The following is a 6,784-nucleotide window of genomic DNA, read 5'->3' as shown; positions in this document are numbered from 1 at the left end:
CGACAGTATGAATACTAGCTGAAGGCACGGATACTTTCAACAGTGAAGTGGAAGCATTTAAAGTATGCTGTCCTTTTCTTATCTGACTGCATGTTGTCCTCCTACGATGGTCCATCCTCTAGAGTGAAGGGTAAAATTCCTCTTCAGATCTATTCTAGCATCAAAACTCCCCACTCATTACTGCAGGGGTATTCATGTATCTATTTTTTTGACAGTTTTGGTGAATTCGTGTTTATTCCAGTGGCACTTGTAACATAGTCATTTGAGTTAGAATATGTACAGTATTAGCAGACTAGTGGTGGAAAAGGGACACAACAGTCATACTGGAGTAAAAGTAAAGAAACCTTGAGAAAACAACTCAAGTAAAAGTGGAAGTCACCCAGTAAAATACTATTTGAGTAAAAGTCTAAAAGTATTTGGTTTTAAATAAAGTATCAAAAAAGTAAATGTAATTGCTCAAATATACATTAGGTATCAAAAGTTTAAAAAAAAAAAATCAAATTCCTTACATTAAGTTTGAGTTTGAGTTTATTTTTATTTTTACAGGGACAGTGCACATTAATCAACGTTTCAGTAAAAGTGCCGGTTTTAGCCAGCCGGCTAATTTTCAAACGCAGTCCCTGGGCAGGTTATTAAAAACAATTACAATATAGACAATAGCAGCATAGAACAAGCAAGACATAGCAACATAGGACAAGCAAGACATAGCATACAGAGCAACATAGGACAAGCAAGACGTAGCATACAGACAGAGCAACATAAAACAAAAAGCAGCAAGACAAAATTCATTAAGGAAACCACACAGCACAATTTTCTATGTTTTATTTATTTTACTGATAACCATTTTCCTGTCCTGCTAAGCATTCAAAATGTAACACGTCTTCTGGGTGTCAGGGGGAAAATTCTGGAGTAAAAAGTACATTATTTTCTTTAGGAATGTAGTGAAGTAAAAGTATACGTTGTTAAAAATATGAATAGTGAAGTCAAGTACAGATACCCCCCCCCCCAAAACTACTTAAGTTGTACTTTACAGTATTTTTTACTTCACATAGTAGAGGTCATGACATAAACAAACCAATAGAGAGAGTGGCAGGTAGTAGAGGTCATGACATAAACAAACCAATAGAGAGAGTGGCAGGTAGTAGAGGTCATGACATAAACAAACCAATAGAGAGAGTGGCAGGTAGTAGAGGTCATGACATAAACAAACCAATGGAGAGAGTGGCAGGTAGTAGAGGTCATGACATAAACAAACCAATGGAGAGAGTGGTAGGTAGTAGAGGTCATGACATAAACAAACCAATAGAGAGAGTGGTAGGTAGTAGAGGTCATGACATAAACAAACCAATGGAGAGAGTGGCAGGTAGTAGAGGTCATGACATAAACAAACCAATAGAGAGAGTGTCAGGTAGTAGAGGTCATGACATAAACAAACCAATGGAGAGAGTGGCAGGTAGTAGAGGTCATGACATAAACAAACCAATAGAGAGAGTGGCAGGTAGTAGAGGTCATGACATAAACAAACCAATAGAGAGAGTGGCAGGTAGTAGGAGGTCATGACATAAACAAACCAATAGAGAGAGTGGCAGGTAGTAGAGGTCATGACATAAACAAACCAATAGAGAGAGTGGCAGGTAGTAGGAGGTCATGACATAAACAAACCAATAGAGAGAGTGGCAGGTAGTAGAGGTCATGACATAAACAAACCATTAGAGAGAGTGGCAGGTAGTAGAGGTCATGACATAAACAAACCAATAGAGAGAGTGACAGGTAGTAGAGGTCATGACATAAACAAACCAATAGAGAGAGTGGCAGGTAGTAGAGGTCATGACATAAACAAACCAATAGAGAGAGTGGCAGGTAGTAGAGGTCATGACATAAACAAACCAATAGAGAGAGTGGCAGGTAGTAGAGGTCATGACATAAACAAACCAATAGAGAGAGTGGCAGGTAGTAGAGGTCATGACATAAACAAACCAATAGAGAGAGTGGCAGGTAGTAGAGGTCATGACATAAACAAACCAATAGAGAGAGTGGCAGGTAGTAGAGGTCATGACATAAACAAACCAATAGAGAGAGTGGCAGGTAGTAGAGGTCATGACATAAACAAACCAATAGAGAGAGTGGCAGGTAGTAGAGGTCATGACATAAACAAACCAATAGAGAGAGTGGCAGGTAGTAGAGGTCATGACATAAACAAACCAATAGAGAGAGTGGCAGGTAGTAGAGGTCATGACATAAACAAACCAATAGAGAGAGTGGCAGGTAGTAGAGGTCATGACATAAACAAACCAATGGAGAGAGTGGCAGGTAGTAGAGGTCATGACATAAACAAACCAATAGAGAGAGTGGCAGGTAGTAGAGGTCATGACATAAACAAACCAATAGAGAGAGTGGCAGGTAGTAGAGGTCATGACATAAACAAACCAATAGAGAGAGTGGCAGGTAGTAGAGGTCATGACATAAACAAACCAATAGAGAGAGTGGCAGGTAGTAGAGGTCATGACATAAACAAACCAATAGAGAGAGTGGCAGGTAGTAGAGGTCATGACATAAACAAACCAATAGAGAGAGTGGCAGGTAGTAGAGGTCATGACATAAACAAACCAATAGAGAGAGTGGCAGGTAGTAGAGGTCATGACATAAACAAACCAATGGAGAGAGTGGCAGGTAGTAGAGGTCATGACATAAACAAACCAATAGAGAGAGTGGCAGGTAGTAGAGGTCATGACATAAACAAACCAATAGAGAGAGTGGCAGGTAGTAGAGGTCATGACATAAACAAACCAATAGAGAGAGTGGCAGGTAGTAGGAGGTCATGACATAAACAAACCAATAGAGAGAGTGGCAGGTAGTAGAGGTCATGACATAAACAAACCAATAGAGAGAGTGGCAGGTAGTAGGAGGTCATGACATAAACAAACCAATAGAGAGAGTGGCAGGTAGTAGGAGGTCATGACATAAACAAACCAATGGAGAGAGTGGCAGGTAGTAGAGGTCATGACATAAACAAACCAATAGAGAGAGTGGCAGGTAGTAGAGGTCATGACATAAACAAACCAATAGAGAGAGTGGCAGGTAGTAGAGGTCATGACATAAACAAACCAATGGAGAGAGTGGCAGGTAGTAGAGGTCATGACATAAACAAACCAATAGAGAGAGTGGCAGGTAGTAGAGGTCATGACATAAACAAACCAATAGAGAGAGTGGCAGGTAGTAGAGGTCATGACATAAACAAACCAATAGAGAGAGTGGCAGGTAGTAGAGGTCATGACATAAACAAACCAATAGAGAGAGTGGCAGGTAGTAGAGGTCATGACATAAACAAACCAATAGAGAGAGTGGCAGGTAGTAGGAGGTCATGACATAAACAAACACATTTAGAGTTTGGGACCAAAAGGTTCTGTCTGCATAAAGATGATGCTGAGATAATTGGCTTTACATTTTCCTCGTTGATTTGAATGGTGTCAGCTATTTTAATCTTGTATTCTTTTGAACTTAACATGAATTGGGGTATTTAGAGTAATATATATATATATATATATATATATATATATAGGTTGAGAACATTGAACAGAACGAGGCTAAATGTCAATAACTCAATTTGGACAAAAATACAGATTGACGCTTAACAAACATTGAAGTAAAACAAGCATATATATATTGGGTTCTGATGGGGGTACAACACTTGAACTAAATTCATGAGGAATTTATAAATATTCAAGAATCAATAAATATCATACATTTATTAGTCATAAAATTACTGCCCCTTTAAAGCAATAAATCATGTTTGAATGAGTGGTGAGACAGAGAACAGTATAAAAGAGTACTTTTGCCTAAAATGTATTTAATCAATACAGATGTCATGTTGTGTCTTGTCTCTGTCCTTTCCCTTCACCCTGTCTCCCTCTGCTGGTCGTTGTTAGGTTACCTTTTCTCCCCCGCTTTCTCCCAGCTGTTCCTTGTCTCCTCTAACTACCCATTCACCCCGTTTCCCACCTGTTCCCTTTTTCCCTCTGATTAGGTCCCTATATCTCTCTCTGTTTCTGTTCCTGTCCTTGTCGGATTCTTGTTTGTGTTTCATGCCTGAGCCAGACTATCGTCATGTTTGCTGTAACCTTGTCCTGTCCTGTCGGAATCTGCCGGTCTATCTGAGCCTACCTATGTTTGGTTATTAAAGAAGCTCTGTTTAAGTTAGTTCGCTTTTGGGTCCTCATTCACTCACCATAACAGAAGAATCCGACCAAGAATGGACCCAGCGACTTCGGATCCTCTCCACTCAGCCGTCGGGATCCAGGGAGCGATGCTAGGCAGACACGAGCAGGAAGTGTCTGCTGCTCGACATGCCGTTGAGACCCTGGCCACCCAAGTCTCCAACCTCACAGAACAGGTTCACCATCTCCGCCTCGATCCACCGGCCACTTCCAGGGCTTTCGAATCTCCGGAGCCCAGAATCAATAACCCGCCGTGTTACTCTGGGGAGCCCACTGAATGCCGCTCGTTCCTCACCCAGTGTGATATTGTGTTTTCTCTCCAGCCCAACACTTACTCCAGGAGCACTGCTCGTGTCGCCTACGTCATATCTCTCCTTATTGGACGGGCTCGTGAGTGGGGCACGGCAATCTGGGAGGCAAGGGCTGAGTGTACTAACCAGTATCAGGACTTTAAGGAGGAGATGATACGGGTTTTTGATCGATCTGTTTTTGGGGAGGAGGCTTCCAGGGCCCTGTCTTCCCTATGTCAAGGTAATCGATCCATAACAGACTACTCTATTGAGTTTCGCACTCTTGCTGCCTCCAGTGGCTGGAACGAGCCGGCTTTGCTCGCTCGTTTTCTGGAGGGTCTCCGCGCAGAGGTAAAGGATGAGATTCTCTCCCGGGAGGTCCCTTCCAGCGTGGATTCCCTGATTGAACTCGCTATTCGCATTGAGCGACGGGTTGATCTGCGTCACCGAGCTCGTGGAAAGGAGCTCGCGTTCTCCGTTGCCCCCCTCTCCGCATCACTACCATCTTCCTCTGCCGGCTCGGGAGCTGAGCCTATGCAGCTGGGAGGTATCCGCATCTCGACTAAGGAGAGGGAACGGAGAATCACCAACCGCCTCTGTCTCTATTGCGGTTCTGCTGGTCATTTTGTCACTTCATGTCCAGTAAAAGCCAGAGCTCATCAGTAAGCGGAGGGCTACTGGTGAGCGCTACTACTCCTGTCTCTCCTTCAAGATCCTGCACTACCTTGTCGGTCCATCTACGCTGGACCGGTTCGTCAGCTTCCTGCAGTGCCTTAATAGACTCTGGGGCGGAGGGCTGTTTTATGGACGAGACCTGGGCTCGGGAACATGACATTCCTCTCAGACAGTTAAGGGAGTCCACGGCCTTGTTCGCCCTGGATGGTAGTCCTCTCCCCAGGATTCAGCGTGAGACGCTACCTTTAACCCTCACTGTTTCTGGTAATCATAGCGAAACCATTTCTTTTTTGATTTTTCGTTCACCTTTTACACCTGTTGTTTTGGGCCATCCCTGGCTAGTTTGTCATAATCCTTCCATTAATTGGTCTAGTAATTCTATCCTCTCCTGGAACGTCTCTTGTCATGTGAAATGTTTAATGTCTGCTATCCCTCCTGTTTCCTCTGTCTCTTCTTCACAGGAGGAGCCTGGTGATTTGACAGGGGTGCCGGAGGAATATCACGATCTGCGCACGGTGTTCAGTCGGTCCAGGGCCACCTCTCTTCCTCCACACCGGTCGTATGATTGTAGTATTGATCTCCTTCCGGGAACCACTCCCCCCCGGGGTAGACTATACTCTCTGTCGGCTCCCGAACGTAAGGCTCTCGAGGATTATTTGTCTGTAGCTCTTGACGCCGGTACCATAGTCCCCTCCTCCTCTCCCGCCGGAGCGGGGTTTTTTTTTTGTCAAGAAGAAGGACGGGTCTCTGCGCCCCTGCATAGATTATCGAGGGCTGAATGACATAACAGTTAAGAATCGTTATCCGCTTCCTCTTATGTCTTCAGCCTTCGAGATCCTGCAGGGAGCCAGGTTTTTCACTAAGTTGGACCTTCGTAACGCTTACCATCTCGTGCGCATCAGGGAGGGGGACGAGTGGAAGACGGCGTTTAACACTCCGTTAGGGCACTTTGAATACCGGGTTCTTCCTTTCGGCCTCGCTAACGCTCCAGCTGTCTTTCAGGCATTAGTCAATGATGTCCTGAGAGACATGCTGAACATCTTTGTTTTCGTTTACCTTGACGATATCCTGATTTTTTCACCGTCACTCCAGATTCATGTTCAGCACGTTCGACGTGTCCTCCAGCGCCTTTTAGAGAATTGTCTTTTTGTGAAGGCTGAGAAGTGCACTTTTCATGCCTCCCCCGTCACATTTCTCGGTTCTGTTATTTCCGCTGAAGGCATTAAGATGGATCCCGCTAAAGTCCAAGCTGTCATTGATTGGCCCGTCCCTAAGTCACGCGTCGAGCTGCAGCGCTTTCTCGGCTTCGCGAACTTCTATCGTCGTTTCATCCGTAATTTCGGTCAGGTGGCCGCTCCTCTCACAGCCCTTACTTCTGTCAAGACGTGCTTTAAGTGGTCCGTTTCCGCCCAGGGAGCTTTTGATCTCCTCAAGAATCGTTTTACATCCGCCCCTATCCTTGTTACACCTGACGTCTCTAGACAGTTCGTTGTCGAGGTTGACGCGTCAGAGGTGGGCGTGGGAGCCATTCTTTCTCAGCGCTCCCTCTCTGACGACAAGGTCCACCCATGCGCGTATTTTTCTCATCGCCTGTCGCCGTCGGAA

This window comes from Oncorhynchus clarkii, chromosome 6 (genome assembly GCF_045791955.1).
Source record: "Oncorhynchus clarkii lewisi isolate Uvic-CL-2024 chromosome 6, UVic_Ocla_1.0, whole genome shotgun sequence".
Lineage (NCBI taxonomy): Eukaryota > Metazoa > Chordata > Actinopteri > Salmoniformes > Salmonidae > Oncorhynchus > Oncorhynchus clarkii.
The sequence above is the reverse complement of the archived record's forward strand: the minus strand, read 5'-3'. Positions refer to the sequence as shown.